The sequence below is a fragment of the Mustelus asterias genome, unplaced genomic scaffold (assembly GCF_964213995.1).
Source record: "Mustelus asterias unplaced genomic scaffold, sMusAst1.hap1.1 HAP1_SCAFFOLD_122, whole genome shotgun sequence".
In the NCBI taxonomy this organism is placed as follows: Eukaryota; Metazoa; Chordata; class Chondrichthyes; order Carcharhiniformes; family Triakidae; genus Mustelus; species Mustelus asterias.
Window position 1 is genome coordinate 326,650 of NW_027590160.1, and position 23,697 is coordinate 350,346.

Genomic DNA, 23,697 nt, shown 5'->3' on the forward strand with positions numbered 1-23,697 from the left:
AGTAACTCAGCTTTCGGAAATAATCACGTATTTGCCACGAATCATTAACTGCCGAGTATTTCCAACATTTTCTGATGGTAACGCCATGAATCAGCCTGTGAAAAGAACAAAACGGATGTTCAGTGATAGAAAGCAAGGGCGGATGATAAAATGAAACAAGCAGTGATGGATAAGGCAACATTTAGCTGGCGATGGTGGAGGCCGGGTGGTCAAGTCGTTCAGAACCAATCCATTCACCTCCAAGGCCCAGAGTTGATGATAAACTGTCAACTAAACAGAACATTTTACTTAGCATGTAATCAGTTTCTGGAGGTGAAAGTATCTGAAAGCAAAGGAAGAGAATATCATTTGCTGCAGAAGGTAGAATGACTGTGTGACGATGTCTGTAGCGACAGTGACCGGGAATGAAGCAATGGAGACAGTAATGATGATCAATGAGATACAAATCTCTGATGTTGTTCAGCAGATTTACCACAAGAAGCTACAGAAGACGCAGAGGTTACGAATGATCTGCGAATGTGGTGAGCTGCAGTGAAATTTAGTGGAGCAGAATGCATTATTATTCATTTTGACAGGAGGAAGCAGCAAGGGGAATGGAATGAAAAGTTGCCGGGGACAATTGACGGGATTGTGCAAGTGGGTTTATTTTGTTTCTCCAGGGGGCTCAAACTGGCACAATGATCACTCCTGTTATCGATCAGGAGGCAATTTTAGCCCCTCCTCAATCATGTGCTGGTCGGCAGCTATAAAATCAACATTCCCTGACCGGGAATCGAACCCGGGCCGCGGCGGTGAAAGCGCCAAATCCTAACCACTGGACCACCAGGGAAGATGCAAGCAAACGTTTTTATCTGACCGATACATTGCAGCGTTTTTCAAATACTCGAGAAAGGTTTGTCGGGGAAAAAATACCTCATGTTTAGATCGAACCCGAATGACCCCTTCAGTCAGCAGCAAATTACTGCAGATTCTGGAACTTGAAAGAAAAACTTAAAATGCTCCAAAATCTCAACAGGCATGACGGCATCTCTGGAGAGAGAATAGAGCCAACATTTCAAATCTGTGTGGTCAGTCATCAAGGCTGAAGACAGGAAAAGAGGGCGAGATTGATACTTTAAGTGTGGGAGATGCGGGGGCGGGCGGGTGAGGGTGGGAGCCGTGGGTAAGAGTTGACAAAGTTGTGATGGAAAAAAAATCAAAGGGAATGGAAAGGGTGGCGGTAAAAGCAAAATACTGCGGATGCTGGAATCTGAAACAAAAACAGACAATGCTGGAACATCTGAGCAGCAGCGGCACGGTAGCACAGTGGTTAGCACTGCTGCTTCACATCTCCAGTGGACCTGGGTTCGATTCCCGGCTTGGGTTACTGTCTGTGTGGAATTTGTGCATTCTCCTCGTGTCCACATGGGTTCCCTTCGGAAGCTCCCGTTTCCTTCAACAGTCCAAAGATGTGCGGGTTAAGTTGATTGACCAAGCTCAAGTTGCCCTTGGTATCCTGGGATGCGTAGATTAGTGGGTAAATATGTAGGGATAGTGGGGGTAGAGCCTGGGTGGGATTGTGGTCGGTGCAGACTCGATGGGCTGAATGGCCTCTTTCTGCACTGTCGGGTTTTTAAGATTTCGATGGAGAGAGATATTTTTGGGAATGAAGGGCCATCAGGATACGTTTGGAAATTGATGTTGATTCCTGGGATTCGCCATGATCTCCTCAAATTCCGGAGGAGACTCCATGGGACATGTGAGCCAATCCTACTCCATCAATTCCGTTCCCTGCAGCACCAGATCTGATAGGGATCACCTCTGTTAAAAGCATTGGTGAGTGTTCTGAGGCATTGAATTCGAGGCAGCAGCATTTGTGGGGGAAAGTGATCAAATGCCGCAAATTACAGGTGTTCAGTTGATTTGCTTTACACGTCATGAATACTTTTTCTCGAACACGTTATTACGAAACTTTAATGCAGTAGGAAGTATCATTATTCATTTTGACAGGAAAAATCAGCAGAGACAATGTAATATCAATTGCTGTGGGCAAAAGATGGGCTTCTGGAGCCAGTGTGGTTGTTTCTCCAGTAAACCGGATCTGCTTGCCCAGAGGTCATCACCGTGTTTCTGTAGTTCGGTGGTTATCACAGGAGCCAGGTTAATTCTGAAAATATCTGGTGAGAACGAGGAATGATGGGAAGTGTACATGATAGGATTTGAACTTCACTTCGAAAGTTCAAGTCCATCACCTTAATTCCTGGGCAGGGAATAGAGTCTCACTGTTTGTAATCCTGTTATTTATATCATGATGCAAAGATGCAGGCGTTGGACTGGAGTGGGTACAGTAAGGATTCTCACCAGGTTAAAGTCCAACAAGCTTATTTGGAATTGCGAGCTTTCAGGAGCGCTGCTCCTTCATCAGGTTGTTCAATTCGGCAGTCAGAAATTCAGCCTGTGTGTGCTATCGAAAGGAGCCACTTGAACACACGCTGCTTTACCCCAACAACGTTTTAAGTTGGTAATGTCCCTGCTCGTTGTTCATGACGAAAACGACACCGCACGCACTCCTGCGTTCAATCTGAGCTGTTAGACCAAAACTCAAATCTATTTTGGCAGCGGTGGGATTCGAACCCACGCCTCCGCAGAGACTGGAGCCTTAATCCAGCGCCTTAGACCGCTCGGCCACGCTACCACATCGAAATATATCGCGATCATGTTATTTAATGATAATGTTACTGAAATTCATTAAAAGCAATTATACTTGGAAAGGCCATCAGGAAGCATGAGCCTGCTCCTTCTCTGATTCAGGTAAACCTGAACTGCGTAACAAACAGAAATCACCTCATGTCAGAAACACAATGAGCTGCAGTGAAGGGCCGGCATCATTTAAACTGTCCTTAAGCTCGTCTCTTCCCAATTTCCTGCCAGAAATGACAAGAGAACCTTGAATTTGCTCAGGTTCTGCACTGAAGGACACGAGGCGAAATTATGTTTTGTATCTTCATCCAGGCAATAACTCACACTTTTCACAGTTTGGATGTGAGCAATAAATCTTCAATTCCAGACCAGTAATCGAAACAGCAGGGAAAGAGTCAAACTCTAACCACCAGGCCAGCAGCTTACAGTGTGTTTTAGAATTTAATTTATCCACGCTGCTTTTGTTACTTTAATTTTCACGCCACTTTCGCCACAAACAGCTTTCTCCTGCAAAATGGCGCCTTCTGTTTCAACGCCAGTGATGTGTTCAGCCAATGACAACATAATACAAACACTCCAGTGCAATTATCGCTTTCGCTTCCGACGGTTCGAAACCGGACAGAAATATTTCCAAATGCTTTTCAATGCAGAGTGCGGGAAAAAGTTTCATAATTCAGTGTCAATGTAAACAGTAAAATCTGACCAATTACCAGACAGATTTTACCTTGCAACAACTTCTCAATCGTTCGTACTATACACCCTATCACTGTCCTTCTCTTTCTGTGTTTGTTCTTGAACTGTTGCACATGTGAAACTTCCAGCTCTGATATAAACTTGCAAACCTCACTCGGCTGATTCTAGTAGATCTGCTTTCGATCAGAGAGTAAATCAGATCATTATTAATGGTTTGCTGAGAGCAAATAGTCTTCTTTTCCAAAGCGGGAATTGAAACCAGACATCACTGGGGGAGTGTTGAACACAAGCCACTGGACTCCCACGGAAACCGGTGAACTGTGTTTTTCAAACTGACTTCACACATGTCCCTTTGCTCATTATTTTCCTCTCAGATCTTTTTCACTTGTGACACGTTTCTCCTTCAAAATGTCCTGTTTGGATGGAACATAATTGCTTCCTTCAGCCAATGACAACACGGATTGAGTTCGCTGGGTCATGGAATTGACAGTGAGGTGAAATGGTCCCACAAAATGCTCAAGTTTAGAAGGATGGGGAGGGGATCTGATAGAGGTATATAACATTCTAAATGGATTGATAAAGAAAAGGTAGACCAAAAGCTTCTTCTTATGGGACAATCAAGAACAAGAACGTGTATAGTTTGAGAGCCCGTGGATTTAAAACTGAGATGAGGAAGAACTACTTCTCGCAAAGGGTGGTGCATTGATGGAACTCGCTGCCCATAGCGCGTTGGAGTCTGAATCATTGAATGATTTCAAGAAGGGATAGAAATATTTCTGATAGAGAAAAACGCATCAAAGGGGTATAGAGAACAGGTGGGGAGGTAGATTTCAGATCAAAGAGAGGTCAACCATGATCTGATTGAATGGCGGAACAGGACCAAAGTGCTGAATTTGCCGACACCTGCTCCCAATTCCTACGTTCCTATGTTTCTTTGCGTAACGATCAACTTTCAAGCCCACCAACCTAATCACTGTGGTTCTGTTGAAATATATGCACAGTACGTCCTCTGGTTCCCCTTCACCCACAACGCACGTCAGTCGTGCAAGTAACTTTGTAATCGTCTCACCCTGTGGTATAATCATCCTGTGATTCTCTGTTTCCCTCATTCATTTTCTCCAGGCTTCCACCCGACCAGATGTTGTTATGTTTCCTCCCTGCTGGATTTCATTTGTTTTGAACTCCCAACATCTCTAAACATTCCCAATGTTAATGAAAGGTCTTGGAGGTGAATATTTATCTTTGTTTCCCTATGCACAGACGCTGTCTGACTTCCTGAGTTTTTCCAACGTTGCCACATTTCAGTGCAGATGTCTGATCCGCTTTTGGATGGCAATAGAATATATATTTAGTTGATGCACTTTTGTACCGGTAACTTGTTGGTCTAGGGGTGTTCTCACTTTGGGTGATAAAATCCCCAAGCTTGCAGGAGGTCCCGGGTTCAAATCCTGAACAAGCCCTTGTTTTGTAATGGGTAAGACGTGGATTTTGTTCGTTTCATTCCCGTGACATGGCGGAATTGGCTCACATGGGATATGATTTGAGAACCTGAGCACACGCTGCAATGCTGCTGTGAGCACGACACACTCACAGAGAATCCAGGCATTTTCAAAAGGTGACAATCCTTGCGGACATTCACTTAACCAGATTGAAACGTCTGAAAACGGGGTGACAGTTTGACTTCGGACATACTGAGACGCTGTTTCCCCACCTGTTTTGAGTATTTAGATCAAAAATGTTCAGGTGAAAGATGTAAGAGGAGTTTGCAATGTTTGGAAGGAGGTGAAGCTAAGAAGTGGAAGATGTAAATGAAGTTATTGATGATAGAGAGGAGTGCCTTCTTACCTCAAGCATTCTGTAGGTTGATTAATTGTAAACATTGTAATCAGAACAAGCTGAGACACCAGATGGCAAAGCCATATTTGTCTCCACGCATTTTAGAATATTAAGTGCCAGTTCTGATATGTGTCCCTCGAGGTCAGTTGGTGGAGTATGAGACTCTTAATCTCAGGGTCGTGGGTTCGAGCCCCACGCTGTGTTTGCTGCTTTCGTTGGTGAAGTCTTGGCAGTGTCACCGTTCAAACGGAGTCTTTCTCTATCCCGCTTTGCTTTGTTAGTCACAAGTAAGGCTAACTTTGCAATTTATGATTAAATTCACCGACCCGCCACACTCCAGCGCCCACTCGGGTCAGTGCACCTAACCAGCACATCTTTCCGACTGTGGGAGAAAACCCATGCAGCCACGGGAAGAACGTGCATACTTCACACAGATAGTAACCCAAACAGGAATCTAACTCGGGTCCCTGTGAGGCAGCAGTGCAAACCACCGTCCCACCGTGCCGCCCCACTAATCTCACCGTCACTGCTTTCTGAATTAAAGCTATCGCTGCTTCCCGGGCAGTCGCAGAGTTTAGTCCTTAATTCAGAGAGCAAATTTCTTCTCATTTTGCGCAAGATTTAAAGCAAGATCTGGAAGATTGTGTCAGTGGGAACAATAATCATCCTCATTGTCATTCAATCACTCCAGCCTTACATCCTATCACAAGATCATAAATAGGGTTCTCGCCCTCTATTCTCCCTCACTCTGTATTTGCTCGTAAACTATTAAACCTCTAACTTCTTCCAGTTTGGATAAAACGTCAGCGACCCGAACCATTCATTCTGTTTCCCTCACCACAGACGCTGTTTGACCTGCTGTTTCCAGTATTTTCTGTTTTGAGGTGGGGTTTGCAGTACCTTCAGTGTCTTTTTTTCTCGTTCAATGTGGAGTAGTTTTCTTTGACTGAACTTGACCTGTTTGCATCGTCAAAGGGCTGAGGTTTTAAATAATAAGATACAAGGATGTGTCACCCTGTTTGACATGAAATGAAACATAAAGAGGATTAATCATTTCAAAAGATGTTACGAATTCAGGATATATTTTGTTGGGGATCCACCTACTTGTACCATTCACTCACTCATCTGTCCCAATTTAAACAAGAGGTGGGACGGCGAGAGTCCAAACTGCGAAGCGTTACGCCATGGAAATGATAGCACTCTGACCTATGACACTCGGCCTTTCTCCCAAAACACACACACACACACACACACATGCTCAATAATTGCCAATCTCCAGTCGAATTGTTGTTGTTGTGTGATACCAAATGCTCCTTTCTTTCAACAGATGATTTAAAGAGCAGCGAAAGATGAAAATACATTGCTGATGCAGGCATCTTTCGCCAGAGACACAGCAATGTGCAAGTTGCAGTTTTTGCAGAGAATGACTCTCTTGGCGTCATTGCATCAGCCCCAGAGAACGATTGCTCAAGAATACAAAGCGCTGAGAGTCAGGGAAGCGACAGTGGGCTTTGTGTCCACCTAGAGGTGTAATTCACTCTGTTACCTGTCCCAATTTAAACAAAAGTTAGGAGGCGAGAGGCCAGAGTGTGAACCGTCACCCATTGAATCAACAGCACTCTGATGGAAGACTTTTATCCCAAAACACATACACACACACACACCAACGCTCTCTTTCTTACACACACACACATAGACAAAGACACACAGGCACACAGACACACACACACACGCACGCACACACTTGCTCAATAATTGTCAGACTCCAGTCGAATTGTTATTGTGTGACACCAACTGTTTCTTTTTTTCAACAGAGGAGTTAAAGAGCAGCGAAAAGATGAAAAACACTGATGTTGCAGGCACCTGGCACCAGAAGCTCAGCAACGTGCATTGGAATAGCAGTGGAACGTGCTGACAAATTATCCTCTCGATTCGTACTTTGTGACAAACTTAAACAAAATGCACCTCCGCAAATCAACCATCTGCATTTGCAAATTAAAGCCGAGTTTTGAACTCGGATTGCTGGATTCAGGGTCCAGAGTGCTCACCATTACATCACGGAACGCAACACATGGCTACAGGCTGAAAATGGTCGTTCAATACCTGTGCCAATTTGAACAGCAGAGTGAAATATCAGCCCCAATGCACAATCCCATCAAAAACCCACAGCAATTCATATTTACTTTGCCCTTGCTGGTTCCTCCTGAAAAAAATGAGTAAGCTATCTTCAATAAGCTATCTTCAACTGCATTAAATTTCACTGTAGGTCACCACGTTCGAGGAATGTTGGCATCGAAATGTTATAAACCTGACTGTGGTAAAAATTCTGAACAACATCAGCTTGTCACAGCTCTGCTCTGGTCACACTGGAAGCTAGTGTGAAAATATGAACGATTTCATATCTTAACAGACTGGAAGGAGTGGGTGACTGTGTTTAATTGGCACTGTGCACATTCCTGTAATCCGTGACTGCGAGAATCAGGAAAATTACATCCTGCTGGTCTCGTGGCTAGTGTTCGGTGCTTTCAGGGTCACAGGCTGGCTTCGATGCACTAAGATTTAATGTTTTTGATAAACAAACTGTAATACTTCCTGGTCCAAAGCAGCTCTGCCAGAAACGGTGGAGTGAGGTTTGTAGATTTGCTTCCGAGTTGGAAATGTCACATGGACAAAAGGTCAAAAAGAAACACAGATAGTGAAGGACAGAGATAGGGTGAAAAGCGCTGACGATGGAGATGGTGACACTAGGTAAAATCTGGTTGATAATGGGTCAGAATTAACCGTTTGCATTGGCACAAATTTCACTCATTTCTGGATAAAAATATCGGGCTAAATGATAAGAAAACTTCTCGCTGAATGAAGCACAAAACTATTTGACTTCGACTGATTGCCAGCAGTTTTCATTCAGAAAGAAGTAACTGTGGGATTAACAAAGCGGGATGGAGAAAGTCTCAGTTTGAGCGGTGAAATTGCCGGAGGAATGGAGAGCTGGAGTTCACCCATAAAAGCAGCAAAGTATAAAAATATTGGAACCACCCAATGTTGCCCTTGTCCATCATTCCTTGTGTCAGTTAACCCATCGTGTTATGCTCTCTATCACAGACCTTCCCTTTTAATCTCTTTACTGAGTGATTCCCATTTTAAATGCCACAAAACCTCAACCGTTCAATCAATGTTTCGTGAAAAGCAAGAATAAATCTGAATCATTTGAAATCAACCCATTTCGAAATGTTTTTGCTCGGTCTTGACCCGGGGATCTGTGCGCATGTGAGGCAAACGTGGTAACCACAGCACTACAGAAACTTTGCGATGCATGACTTGAAGCAGACCCGGTTTACTTGTGGAGCAACTAAACTCGTTCCACAAGCCCGTCAGTTGCTCACTTTACATTCTCTCTGTTGGTTTCTCTAATCAAAATGAATGATGACACATTCTACTGCATTCAATTTTAATAATCACATGTTTGATCAAAGTTCGTAACGTTTAAAGTAATTTAAGTGAAAATCTGACATTGGGAGAATTTGATCACACGCCTCCACAAATGTCGCTATCTTAAATTTAGTGCCTTAAACTTCCTATCAACGACACCAACAGAAGTCATTGCTGTCGGAACTAGTATTGGCAGTGAACAGAATCATTGGAGTTGGATTAGATCACATGTCCCATTGAGTTTCCTCCGCCATTACAATCAACCCCAGCTCAACAACCGCCTCATTTCAGGAATCAATTCAATTAAACTTGATTCCACCCAGACAGGGAGAGAATAGGAGGAACAAAAACAAAAGAGGGAAATGGATAGTTAGACTGAGAGAGGGAAGGACTGAGGCAGATCTATCGACAGAAAGATCACTGTCATGTCGCGTCTCTTCCTGTTTCTGTCGCTGCCTCACATCCAGCTCCCTCTGGCGATCCAGCTCCCAGGGTCAATTAGCTGCTTGATAAAGACACAGACAGTTGGTGAACCCGAGCTTTAACTGGAAAGCAGGGAAAGCGAATGTATGCCACACGGCATTAAGAGGAGATGGAGTTTAGAGATGACAGTACAAAGAGACACAGATATCTCATCTTCCTGACCCAGTTACTGATTACATTACAGTTACTGATTGCAGGAATGTACACAGTGCGAATTATCCACTGTCACTCTCTCCTTCCAGCCTTGAGCACGGAGTTAAGTTTTGAAGTGTTTGAAGTCTTGCTACAGTAATTCAGGGTTTTGTTGAGGCCACATTTGGAATAGTGTGCGCAGATTGGATCCCCGCATTTTAGACAGAATAAAAGCAAAATCTGATGATGCTGGAATCTGAATCAAAAACAGAAAATGCTGGAAAATCTCAACAGCTTTAACGAGAAAGAATAGGTACCATTGAAAAGCTGAGGCATTATTTTTTCCTGATCCAGGAATCTAAAACACGGGAACACAATCTCAGGATAAGGCGCTGATGATTTAGGAGTGCGATGAGGAGAATTTGCTTCACTCAAAGCCTCGTGAATCTTCGAAATTCTCTAGCCAGAGGGTTCAGATGCTCCATCATGGAACATATTTCACTCTGGGTTAGACAGATTTATGATCTATCCAGGAATGAATGGAAGCAGGGATATGGAATTGGAACAAATGCTCAGCCACAAGTCCATGTTTCGATTGTAATTTTTAAGTTTAATGGAATAATGGAAGCATGTATAGAATGTTGTATGTAATATGTTTGAAGTCAATCGTCATTGAATAATGTTGGTAACATCAGATAACAGTACAGTCGGTAACAATTGAAAACTATTTTTACTGACGCCCACAAACTCATTGCCAACACGCAACTGTTTGCCTATGAATGCTGATGGTGAGAAAATAGTAACATTCCGTCCCTGCGTGGTCTCGAACCACCAACCTTCGAACGCGCTGACCAATTGCGCCACAGAGACTGCAGTCGCAACTGTTAAATGTATTCTAAACTAGTGTGTCAATGACCACAATTCTATTTCTGCAAAGCCTGTTCCAGAACTGCAGCATGACCGCACTGTTTACAATTCTATACAAGTCTCTTTAGTTCCGTTGATCCCGCAGCACTGCTGTAGTGTGTTGGTTATTCCCTTTCTCCTATGAACGTGCAGGTAAAATGAATCCATGTCTCTTATCACAGGGAGGAATTCAACACGAGGGAATGGAACTGAAAACCAGTCGCCCAGCGATCCAATGTTTTCCACTCAATCATCAATAACACCTCCTTCCAAATATTTTGATCCATTTCCCTCACGATTTGTTCCAAGATTTAATATTTCCCTTGTTTTCTCCTAATTTTGATACAAGATTCGCTTCAATATGTCACACAAATGGAATTGCAAACCTGAGGGCTAACCAAGGGAAACAAGTCACTGCGTAACACAAATCCCATGGTGCTTATTTCCAGATCCACAACACTCAGTTTTTCAACCAAATGGAGGACTTTTTCAATGAAAAGTTAGAACATAGAACATAGAACAGTACAGCACAGAACAGGCCCTTCGGCCCACGATGTTGTGCCGAGCTTTATCTGAAACCAAGATCAAGCTATCCCACTCCCTATCATCCTGGTGTGCTCCATGTGCCTATCCAATAACCGCTTAAATGTTCCTAAAGTGTCTGACTCCACTATCACTGCAGGCAGTCCATTCCACACCCCAACCACTCTCTGCGTAAAGAACCTACCTCTGATATCCGTCCTGTATCTCCCACCACGAACCCTATAGTTATGCCCCCTTGTAATAGCTTCATCCACCCGAGGAAATAGTCTTTGAACGTTCACTCTATCTATCCCCTTCATCATTTTATACACCTCTATTAAGTCTCCCCTCAGCCTCCTCCGCTCCAGAGAGAACAGCCCTAGCTCCCTCAACCTTTCCTCATATGACCTACCCTCCAAACCAGGCAGCATCCTGGTAAATCTCCTCTGCACTCTTTCCAGCGCTTCCACATCCTTCTTATAGTGAGGTGACCAGAACTGCACACAATATTCCAAATGTGGTCTCACCAAGGTCCTGTACAGTTGCAGCATAACCCCACGGCTCTTAAACTCCAACCCCCTGTTAATAAAAGCTAACACACTATAGGCCTTCTTCACAGTTCTGGAAAGTTGGAGTGAATTTTGTTTGTGAATCACTCAGGTGTTGTGTAAATGCTACTCGAAGGTGCAGTGAGCCGGACATGATCTATTTGCGTTTTGCTGAGCTTGTGTTCGGTTTATGGTGAGGTTTGAACGGAATTGGACCATGTGTCCCAGGGATGGGCAGGAACCCGCTGACTGAAGCTGCAATCGCCGCTTTCTGCTGGCGATTGGAGACTGCGGGATATAATCCTGCTGCTTCTCCCTGTCTCACTCACTGTGGAGCCGGGGGGGAAAAAAATCAGCGATGGATTTGTTTCCCTGTCTGAAATGTGGCCTCGAATAACTGTTATTAACGGAGGTAACGCTGCTGCAGCCTTTAATAATCTGACACAAATGAGCAAAACACAGTGCTCTAATGCCGCAATCGGTTAGCGCGCGGTGCTCATACAGCAGTGTAGGCAGCGGGCTATGCCGAGGTTGTGAGTTCGAGCCTCACCTGGAGCAGTTGTTTTAGGTGAGACGATCGTCCAGTGGTGTGATCCCTCGACCAGCTAATATTCGAGGGACGGCCAGTGCAGCCAGTGGAGTTTGAATACAATAAATAAGATTGGAATAAAAATCCACTGATGGCCATCAAACAACATCTGTTGTTGCTAAAAATCATGATTCACTAATGGAAGGAAATCTGTTGTTGTGAGATGGTCTGGCCGACACATGACTCCAGAGCGACAGCAAAGTGGTTGCCCCTCAACTGGGGATGGGCAATAAATGTTGATCAGCGGTGCTTCTGTTCAACGAACGCAAGGAAGATCCGGAATGTGCAGGTTTGGGAGAAGCTTTCTGAACCGTCAGAGCTGGAAACGGGAGTCAGTGAAAAATATTGTGTTTGTGTGTGCACAGATGGATGGGGAAATGTAACATGCAGTGTAAAATACTCTGTTGAGTTAATTTTCAACAATAAATTCTCACTCTGAGTTTAAACCAACGTACAGGTGCATCTGCATTCGCTCCTTTCTGCTGTCAGCGGGTGATTGGAGACTGCGGGTTAAAATCCTGCTGCTTGTCCCTGTCTCCAATGTGGAGCCGGAGAAGAGAGAATAATTGTTGGGTTTGTTTCCCCATCTGAAACGTGGCTTCGCCTTTAATAATCACAAACAGATCAACAGCAATCAGCCGGACTGTGCAGGTTTGAGGGAAGCTTTCTGACCATTCAGAGTTGGAAAGGAGAGTCTGCGAAAAATGTTCTGTCGGCTTTGAATACAGAACTGTGAAGGGGAAGGGGAAGTGTAACACAGTATAAAATACAGTATTCAGTTAATATTCAGCAATAAACGTGAATCATTGCTCATTTCCTCACTCTGAGGTTAAAAGTATACTTCCGCCCGCTTTCCAACAGGGAATCTTTGGTTCGGTGAATGTGTAATCAGTACTTGACAGAAACGATGCGTTCCCTCCACCCTGGGAGCCTTGGATGAAACTGTACCAGAGGTCATCATTGCAGATGTCGGAGCAGCTTTCTCGAAGTTCAACCCACTGAAAGCGATTGGCCCGGATGGGGTACCCGGACGTGAACTCAGATCCTGCGTGGATCAGCTGGCGGGGGTATTCGCAGACATCTTCAAACTCTCTTTACTTCTGCTTCAAGAAGACAACCATCATCCCACGACCAAAGAAAATCCAAGCAGCGTGCCGTAATGAATACTGTCTGGTGGCTCTGACATCCATCATTATGAAGTGCTTCGAAGGCTAGTCATAGCACGATTCAATTCCAGCCTCCAGGGCTGCCTGGGTCCACTACAGTGCGTCGACCGCCGCAACAGGTCCACAGCAGACACCATCTCCCTGGCCCTGCACTCAACCCTGGCACACCTAGATAACAAAAACGCCTATGTCAGACTCCTATTTATTGACTACAGCTCAGCCTTATTCCGACGAAACGCATCTCCAAACTCCATGGCCCGGACCTCGGCTCCTCCCTCTGCGACTGGATCCTGAACTTCCTAACCCACAGGACACTATCAGTAAGGATAGACAACAGCACCTCCTCCACGGTCATCCTCAACACTGGTGCCCCATAAGTTTGTGTTCTCAGCCCCCTACTACAGTCCTGATATATCCATGACTGTGTGGCCAAATTCCCCTCCAATTCGATTTTCAAGTTTGCTGGCGACACCACCGTAGTGGGTCTGATCTCAGATAATGAGGAGACAGAGTACAAGAATGAGATAGAGAAGCTGGTGAAATTGGCGCGGCGACAATAATTTCTCCCTCAATGTCAACAAAACGAATGAGATTGTCCTCGAAATCAGGAAGCGTAGAGGAGAAATTGCCCCTGTCTGCATCAACGGAGACGAAGTAGAAAGGGTCGAGAGCTTCACGTTTTTAGGTCTCCAGATCACTAACAACCTGTCCTGGTCCCCCCATGCTGACACTATAGTTAAGAAAGCCAACCAACGCCTCTACTTTCTCAGAAGACTAAGGAAATTTGGCATGTCAGCTACGACTCTCACCTACGTTTGCAGATGCACCATAGAAAGCATTCTTTCTGGTTGTATCACATTTTGGTATGGCTTCTGCTCTGCCCTGGACCGCAAGGAACTACAATGGGTCGTGAACGTAGCTCAGATCATCACGCAAACTTGCCTCCCATCCATTGGCTCTTCCCGCTGCCTCGGCAAAGCAGCCAGTATAATTAAGAACCCACGCAAGGTTCTAAATTGCAATCTGACTGCACGGTTTGATATCCTAGGCCGGTCACATTGGTCATGAGCAGAGTTTCTATAGTGTGAGGCTTATCATATAGGATAGACTGTCCGATTCGAAACAGGGTCGAACATGATCGAAATTTACTGCTTGAAAGTTCCCAGATTGTATTTCGTTGTTGAATATGAACGGAATATGGATCCAACAAAATATTTTTTTTTCCAATTATTGGAAAGAAAATGCGCTCAGTAAAATCGCCACAGTCATATTTCTGCTTTCACTCTCTCACTCACGGTGCAGTTGATGTCGGTCAGATGGATGAGCCATGGTAAATGTGTGAGGATAAGTGGGTTAGAATGGCGACAAGTGTCTCGGTCAGGCACTCTGGACCTACATTCTCTGGGTCAGGTGCCAGCCATTTATGACTGAGGTAAGGAGACATTTCTTCTCCCAAACGCTTGTGTATCTTTAGAATTGTGCAGCTGCCCAGAGGTACGTGGATCCTCAGTCGCTGAGGATATTGAAGGTTGAGTTGGAGTGATTTTGGAATCTAAGGGAATGAAGACCTATTGGGATAAGCTGGGAAATTGGGGTTGAGGTTGCGGATCTGCCTTGTTTCTGTCGTGGAGGAGGCTCAATGGGACATGTAATCCAGTTTTCTTTCATTGGTTCTGTTCACTGTCAATATCAGATCCGGTACCAATGGATTCTGCTGACAGCATTCAAGTCTCAGGTCCTGAATTCAAGGCAGTCGCGTTAGTTAAAGCGCGTGATCGAAGCCCATCACTGCTAAATGTTCAATTAATTAACTTCATGGAGTAACTTTGATTTGATTTATTATTGTCACATGCATTAGCATAGAGCGGAAAGTATGTTTCTTGCGCGCTACACAGCCAAAGCATATCATTCATCGAGAAGGAAACGAGAGAGTGCAGAACGTACTGTTACAGTCATAGTTTGGGTGTAGAGAAAGATCAATTTAATGCAAGGTAGGTCGTGCATGTTATCACACGAATTCTACGCAGTAGATTGTATCGTTAAACATTTTAACAGGAGGTACCAGCAGACACAATGCAAATATAAATTGCTGTCGGTAATTGACGTGTTTGTGGAGCCAGTTTCCTTACATCATTGCATCGCAGCGTTTCTGTAGTGTGGTACTTATCACGGTCGCCGTACACATGCAAATTTCCTGGTTCAATCCTGAGCAGAAACTTATTAAACAGGAATAGAAAATGGTGGAAAATCACAGCAGGATTGACAGCCTCTGTGAGGAAACAAACGTTTCAAATCTGGATGACCCTTCATCAGATTTCCTGATTCGACACATTGGCTCTGTTCTCTCTTCACAGATGCTGCCAGACCTGCTGAGATTTTCAAGTACTTTTTTTTGTGTTTCAGGTTCCAGCATGAGCAGTATTTCACCTTTACAGAAACATTTCCAAATGTTTTCAATTTCAGAGTAATTCAGCTTTCAGAAATAATCACGCATTTGCCACGAAACATTAACTGACCTGCCGAGTATTTCCAACATTTTCTGATGGTAACGCCATGAATCAACCTGTGAAAAGAACAAAACGGATGTTCTGTGATATAAAGCAAGGGAGGATGTAAACATAAATTGCCGGGGGCAATTGACGGGATTGTGCAAATGGGTTTATTTTGTTTCTCCAGGGAGCTCAAACTGGCACAATGATCACTCCTGTTATCGATCAGGAAGTAATTTCAGCCCCTCCTAAATCATGTGCTGGTCGGCAGCTATAAAATCAACGTTCCCGGACCGGGAATCGAACCCGGGCCACGGCGGTGAAAGCGCCAAATCCTAACCACTGGACCACCAGGGAAGATGGGAGCCAATGCTTTCATCTGACCAATACATTGTAGCGTTTTTCAAATACTCAAGACAGGATTGTCGGAAAAAAACCCCTCATGTTTAGATAGAACACCAATGATTCCTTCAGCCAACAGCAAATTACTGCAGATGCTGGAACTTAAAAGAAAAACTTAAAATGCTGTAAAATCTCAACAGGCATGACGGCATCTCTGGAGAGAGAATAGAGCCAACATTTCAAATCTGTATGGTCAGTCATCAAATATGAAGACAGTAAAGGAGGACGAGATTTACACTTTCAGTGTGGGAGATACGGGGGGGGGGGGGGGGGTGAGGGTGGGAGCCGTGCGTAAGAGTTGACAAAGTTGTGATAGACAAAACAAAACGGAATGTAAATGGTGGCGGTAAAATCAAAATACTGCGGATGCTGGAGCATCTCAAAAGGTCTTCTGACTCCGCAGTCAGAAATTCAGCCTGTGTATGCTCTCGAAAGGAGCCACTTGCACACACGCTGCTTTCCCCCAGCAACTTTTTCAGTTGGTCATGTGTCTGCTCGTTGTTACTTACAAAAACGACACAGCACACACTCCTGTATTCAAACTGAGCTGTTAGGCCAAATCCATGCTAGCAGCAGTGGGATTCGAACCCACGCCTCCGTAGAGACTGGAGCTTTAATCCAGCACCTTAGACCGCTCGGCCGCGCTACCACGTTGCAACGCATCGCGATCATGTTATTTAATGATAATGTTACCGAAATTCATTAAACGCAATGGACCTTGGAAAGGCCATCAGGAGGAAGGAGCCTGCTCCTTCACTGATTCAGGTAAGTCTGAACTGCGAAACAAACAGAAATCATCTCACGTCAGAGACACAATGAGCTGCAGTGAAGGGCCGGCATCATTTAAACTGTCCTTAAGCTCGTTGCTTCCCAATTTCCTGCCAGAAATGACAACGGAACCTCCTGTTGAATTTGCACAGAGTCTGCACTTAAGGATCATATTATGTTTTATATGTTCATCCAGGCAATAATTCACATTTGTTTTCAGAGTTTGGATGGTGGCAATAAATCTTCAATTCCTGACCAGTAATCTAAACAGCAGCGAAAAAGTCAAACTCTAACCACCAGCTCACAGCGTGTTTTAGAATTTAAATTATCCACGCTGCTTTTGTTTTCACGCCAGACCAGTTTCGCCACAAACAGCTTTCTCCTGCAAAATGGCGACTTGTGGTTCAACACCAGTGATGTGCTCAGCCAATGATAACATACAACGGACACTCCACTGCATTTATCGTTAAGGATGAGATTTCTAAATTCTTGGAAGTGCAGGGTCGGATTAAGACAAGTCAGCATGGATTTAGTAAGGGGAGGTCGTGCCTGACAAACCTGTTAGAGTTCTTTGAAGAGATAACAAATAGGTTAGACCAAGGAGAGCCAATGGATGTTATCTATCTTGACTTCCAAAAGGCCTTTGACAAGGTGCCTCACGGGAGACTGCTGAGTAAAATAAGGGCCCATGGTATTCGAGGCAAGGTACTAACATGGATTGACGATTGGCTGTCAGACAGAAGGCAGAGAGTTGGGATAAAAGGTTCTTTCTCAGAATGGCAACCGGTGACAAGTGCTGTCCCGCAGGGTTCAGTGTTGGGGCCACAGCTGTTCTCTTTATATATTAACGATCTAGATGACGGGACTGGGAGCATTCTGGCCAAGTTTGCCGATGATACAAAGATAGGTGGAGGGGCAGGTAGTATTGAGGAGGTGGGGAGGCTGCAGAAAGATTTAGACAGTTTAGGAGAGTGGTCCAAGAAGTGGCTGATGAAATTCAACGTGGGCAAGTGCGAGGTCGTACACTTTGGAAAAAAGAATAGAGGCATGGACTATTTTCTAAACGGTGACAAAATTCATAATGCTAAAGTGCAAAGGGACTTGGGAGTCCTAGTCCAGGATTCTCTAAAGGTAAACTTGCAGGTTGAGTCCGTAATTAAGAAAGCAAATGTAATGCTGTCATTTATCTCAAGAGGCTTGGAATACAAAAGCAGGGATGTACTTCTGAGGCTTTATAAAGCACTGGTTAGGCCCCATTTGGAGTACTGTGAGCAATTTTGGGCCCCACACCTCAGGAAGGACATACTGGCACTGGAGCGGGTCCAGCGGAGATTCACACGGATGATCCCAGGAATGGCAGGCCTGACATACGATGAACGTCTGAGGATCGTGGGATTATATTCATTGGAGTTTAGGAGGTTGAGGGGAGATCTGATAGAAACTTACAAGATAATGAACGGCTTAGATAGGATGGACGTAGGGAAGTTGTTTCCATTAACAGGGGAGACTAGGACGCGGGGGCACAGCCTTAGAATAAAAGGGAGTCACTTTAGAACAGAGATGAGGAGAAATTTCTTCAGCCAGAGAGTGGTGGGTCTGTGGAATTCATTGCCACAGAGGGCTGTGGAGGCCGAGACGTTGAGCGTCTTCAAGACAGAAATTGATAAATTCTTGATTTCTCGAGGAATTAAGGGCTATGGGGAGAGAGCGGGTAAATGGAGTTGAAATCAACCATGATTGAATGGTGGAGTGGACTCGATGGGCCGAATGGCCTTACTTCCGCTCCTATGTCTTATGGTCTTATGGTCTTATCACTTTTGCTTCCGACTGTTCGGAACCGGACAGAAATATTTCCAAATGCTTTTCAATGCAGGGTGAGGGAACAGTTTCATAATTCAGTGTCACTGTAAACAGTAAAATCTGACCCATTACCAGACAGATTTTACCTTGCAAAAACGTCTCAACCGTTCGTACTTTGCTGCCTTGGACTTTCCTTCTCTTTCTGTATTTATTCTTGAAGTGTTGCACATGTGAAATTTCCAGCTCTGATATAAACTTGCAAACCTCACTCGGCTGATTCTAGTAGACCTGTATTCGATCGGAGAGTAAATCAGATCATTATTGATGGTTTGCTGAGAGCAAATAGTCTTATTTTCCTCAGCGGGAATTGAAACAAGTTATCCCTGGGGGAGTGTTGAACACAAACACTGAACTACCAGGGAAACTAGTGAACTGTGTTTTTTAAACTGACTTAATTATTATTTCTATCTCAGATCTTTTTCACTTGTGACATGTTTCTCCTTCAAAATGTTCTGTTTGGATAGAACATAAATGCCTCCTTCAGCTGATGACAACACGGATTGAATTCGTTGGGACATGGAATTGAGGATGAGTTGAAATAATCCCACAAGCTGCTGAAGTTTAGAAGGATGAAGGAGAATCTGATCGAGATATATAAAACTCTAAATGGATTGATAGAGCAAAGGTAGACGAAACGTTTCTTCCTATGGGGCAATGTCCAACAAGAGATCCCGTGTATAGTTTGAGAGCCGGTACATTGAAAACTGAGATGAGGGGGAACTACTGCTCGCAGAGGGTGGTGAATTGGTGGAATTCGCTGCTCCATAGCGCGGTCGAATCTGAATCGTTCAATGATTTCAAGAAAGGATAGATTTAGTTCTGGTAAAGAAAAATGCATTAAAGGATATGGAGAACAGGTGGGGAGGTGGATTTCAGATCAAGGAGAGGTCAACAATGATCTGATTGAATGGTGGTGCAGGACCAAAGGGCTGAATTTGCTGCATCTGCTTCCAATTCCCATGTTCCTATGATTCGATGTGTAACGTTCAATTTTCAAGCCCACCAACCTCATCACTGCAGTTCTGTTGAAGTATATGTACAGTACGTCCTCTGCTTCCCCTACACCCACAACACATGTGAGTCGTGCAAGTAACGTTGTAATCGTCTCATTCTGAGGTGTAATCATTCTGTCATTCTCTGTTTCCCTCATTTATTTTCTCCTGGCTTCCACGCTACCAGATGTTGTTATGATTCCTCCCTGCTAGATTTCACTTTTTAAAAACTTCTTCTATTTCTAAACATTCCCAATGTTAATGAAAGGTCATGGAGGTGAACGTTTAACTTTGTTTCCATATGCACACACGCCGGCTAACTTCCTGAGTTTTTCCAACCTCGACACATTTCAGTGCAGATGTCGGATCCGCTTTTACATGGCAGTGAAAATACATTTAGTTGACATGTTGTTTGAGAGATGGCTTGATGGACTAGGGGTGCGATTCTCGCTTTGGACGTTAAAATCCACAAACGTGCGAGCGGTCCCGGGTTCAAATTGTGGGCAAGCCTTTGTTCCGAAATGGACAAGTAGCGGGTTCTGTTTGTTTATTTCCCGTGATATGTTGGAATTGGTTCACATGGGGTAGGACTTGATAACCCGAGCACTGACTGCAAGGCTTCTGTTAGCACAGCACACTCAAGAGAATCTAGACATTTTCAAAAAGTGACAATTTTTGCGGACATTCACTTAATTCTTATTCACCCAATCAGAGCATCCCATGCTTGTGGGTTCAGAGAGTTGTTGTTTGTATATTGGGTTGTGGGTGTTTGCCTCACTCTCTGTCCCTCTCTGTTGCTGAAAACCTGTCTCAGACTCTTTCACTCTTTCAGTCTCTCTGTCTGTGCATCGATCACTGTTCCCCCTTTTGCTCTTTGCTCCCTCTATTCTCTCGCTATCGATGTTTAACAAAGGTTCACTGCATTTAATCCTATAATGAGGCAGTTGTTCTGGGAGGAGTGATGCAGTGGGATGAGACTGTTCTCTCGTTAGATTAGAAAATTGAGAGGTGAGCTGATTAAAACAACTGAAAATGGGGCGACAGTTTGACTTCGGGCATGCTGAGACGCTGTTTCCCCACCTGGTTTGAGTAACAACAATTTACTGTGAAATTCCCCAGTCGCCACACTCCAGTGCCTTTTCGGGTCAGTGCACCTAACCAGCACATCTTTCAGACTGTGGGAGGAAACCCACGCATTCACGGGGAGAACGTGCAAACTCCACATGGGCAGTGAGTCAAGCCGGGAATCGAACACGGGTCACTGTCGCTGTGATGAAGCAGTGCGAACCAGCGTGCCACCCTGCCGCCCTATTAATCTCACGGTTTCTGCTTTCTGAGTTAAAACTATCTCTACTTCCCCGGCATTCGAAGAGTTTGTGCTTAATTCAGCGGGAAGTTTTCTTCTCATTTTGCGTGAGATTTGAACGAGGATCCGGGAGATTGTGTCTGTGGGAACAACAATCATCTGCAATGTCATTCAATCACTCCAGCCTTACATCTTATCACAAGGTCCTAAATAGAGTTTTCTCCCTGTATTTTTCTTCGCTCTGCATTTGCTCGTAAACCATTAAATCTCTAATGTCTTCCAGTTTGGATCGACGTCAGTGACATTCACTCTGTTTCCATTTCCATAGACGCTGCTTGACCTAGAAAGTGTTTCCAATATTTTCTGTTTTGAGGTGGGATTTGCCGTAACGCCAGTGTAGTTTTTTTCTAATTCCATTTGGATTAGTTTTCTTTAACTGAACTTTGCCTCCTTACGTAGTTAAAGGGTTAAGGTTTTAATTAATAATAAGATACAACGATGCGTCACCCTGTTTGGCATGAAATAATACAAAATGAGGATTAGTCATTTCAAAATATGTTCCTAATTCAATATATATTTTGGAGGGGGTCCACCTCGGGGTGCCATTCACTCACTCATCTGTCCTAATTTAAACAAGAGGTGGGATGGCGAGAGTCCAGATTGCGAAGAGTCACACCATGGAAACGACAGCACTCTGACCTTTGACATTCGGCCTTTCTCCCAAAAGACATACACACACGCGCACACGCACACACGCACACACGCACACACACGCACACACACATAAACACAGGCACACACACACAAACACACGCACACACACACAGATACACACATACGCTTGCTCAATAATTGCCAGTCTCCAGTCGAATGGTTGTTGGTGTGTAACACCAAATGTTCTTTTCTTTCAACAGAGGAGTTAACGAGTAGTGAAAGATTTTTAAAAAGACATTGTTGATGCAGGCACCTGTCGCCAGTGGCTCAGCAATGTGCAGTGTAATAGAAGTTGAACTGGCTGACAAATTGTCCCCCCAATGCCTGCTTTGTGAGGAATTTAAACAAAAGGTCCTTCAACAAATCAATCCTCAACAATGGCAAAGAAGAGCAAGGATCCGCCTAAATTTAAATTCGGTTCGCTGGATTCAGATGCTCACCATTCGACCAGAGATCCTACAACAGAGCATCCAGCTGCTATTTGCAGCGATGTTGGGTTTGCTGAAGGGCATTTCATTTTAAATTCGCAAAAAGTGGTAATCTAAACACAGGGAAATTTCAGCAAATTCCACCGCAGTCACATTGCAGATGATGCAGCGAATGACTCTCCTGGCGTCATTGCATCAGCCCCAGAGGACAATTGCTCATGAATACACCGCGCTGAAAGGCAGGGAAGCCATAGTGGGCAAGGGGTCCACCTACATGTGGCATTCAGTCACTCACCTGTCCCAATTTAATCAAGAAGTCGGAGCGAGAGGCCAGAGTGCGTTACACCTTCGAATCGGCAGCACTCTGATCGAAGACAGGAGACTTTTCTACCACAACGCAGACACACACACACGCGCGCGCACTTACGCACGCACGCACTTGCCGAACTCCAGTCAATTTATTCTTGTACGACACCAACTGCTTCCCTCTTTCAACGGAGGAGTTAAAGAGTAGCGAAAATATGAAAAGCATTGACGTTGCAGGCATCTGGTGCCAGACGTTCAGCAATGTGCATTGTGATAGTCGTTGAACTGGCTGGTAAATTGCCTTCTCGATTCGTGCTTTGTAACAAATTTAAACAAAATGCCCTTCAGCATATCAATCATCTGTACTTGCAAAAGGCTTCTCGGCCTTTTGGCTAAGATCAAGTGTAGTATGGATTGGATGCTGCACTTGGTTGAGGTCATTAGGTTACATTGAAGCTTCATATGTTTCATATGAAGCAATTTTTAAAAGCGGTATCTCGGCCTTTTGGCTCAGATGCAAAAGAGATGAAGTCTTGGAGGAGGAATTGCTTTCCCTCCTCCAATCAGCTTGGCTCATGTAGATCGGGCCCAGGACAGGGTAAATGGTCGCTTGCCCTGTCTTGCCAGCCTGGATCGGAAATGTCTCAACTTGTTGAGACTCTGAATTGGACTTGATTTCATTGAATTGGAAAAGTATGTTAAAAAAATCAAAAAAAAATCTGTACTTGCAAAAGGCTTCTCGGCCCTTTGGCTAAAATCAAGTGTAGTATGGATCGGATGCTGCGCTTGGTCATTAGGTTACATTTAAGCTTCATTTGAAGCAATTTTTAAAAGCGGCATATCGGCTTTTTGGCTAAGATGCAAAGGCCTTGGAGGAGGTGAGTCTGCACCTACTCCAATCAGCTTGGCTCATGTAGGTCAGGCGCAAGACAGGAGTGAAGGCCTTGTCTTGTCAGCTTGGATCGGAAATTTCTCAACTTGTTGAGACCATGAATTGGACTTGATTTGATAGAATTGAAAAAGTATTTTTTAACAATCTGCATTTGCAAATTGAAACAAGGTCCCGCCGAGATTTGAACTCGGATCGCTGGATTCAAAGTCCAGAGTGCTCACCATTACACCACGGAACCCACCACACGACAACGAGCTGCAAATGGTCGCTCAATATTTGTGCCAATTTGGACAGCCGGGAGCAATATCAGTCCCATTGCACAAGCCCATCAATTACCCACAGCAATTCATATTTACATTACCCTTGTTGGTTCCTCCTGAAAAAAAATGAGTAAGCTGTCTTCAACTGCATTAAATTTCATGTAGCTCACCACGTGCAAAGAGCAATGCTGGTATCGAACTGTTATAAAACTGACTGTGGTAAAAAATTCTGGTAAAAATGGATGGATGGATGGATGGATGGATGGATTAAATGTTCTGGTAAAAATGATTTGCATT

General features: G+C 44.3%; 4 non-coding genes and 1 pseudogene across 4 annotated transcripts; 1 reads left to right on the forward strand and 4 right to left on the reverse strand.

Moving 5' to 3' along the window:
• Positions 1-757: 757 nt before the first annotated feature.
• On the reverse strand, positions 758-829 carry trnae-uuc (transfer RNA glutamic acid (anticodon UUC)). Its single transcript has one exon. It is a non-coding gene; the product is annotated as a tRNA-Glu (tRNA).
• Positions 830-2,592: 1,763 nt separating this feature from the next.
• On the reverse strand, positions 2,593-2,674 carry trnal-aag (transfer RNA leucine (anticodon AAG)). Its single transcript has one exon. It is a non-coding gene; the product is annotated as a tRNA-Leu (tRNA).
• A 13,083-nt stretch (positions 2,675-15,757) lies between these two features.
• Positions 15,758-15,829, reverse strand: trnae-uuc (transfer RNA glutamic acid (anticodon UUC)). The gene has a single exon. It is a non-coding gene; the product is annotated as a tRNA-Glu (tRNA).
• A 6,791-nt stretch (positions 15,830-22,620) lies between these two features.
• Positions 22,621-22,824, forward strand: LOC144484675 (U2 spliceosomal RNA; annotated as a pseudogene).
• Positions 22,825-23,306: 482 nt separating this feature from the next.
• trnaq-uug (transfer RNA glutamine (anticodon UUG)) lies at positions 23,307-23,378 on the reverse strand. The gene has a single exon. It is a non-coding gene; the product is annotated as a tRNA-Gln (tRNA).
• Positions 23,379-23,697: the final 319 nt, after the last annotated feature.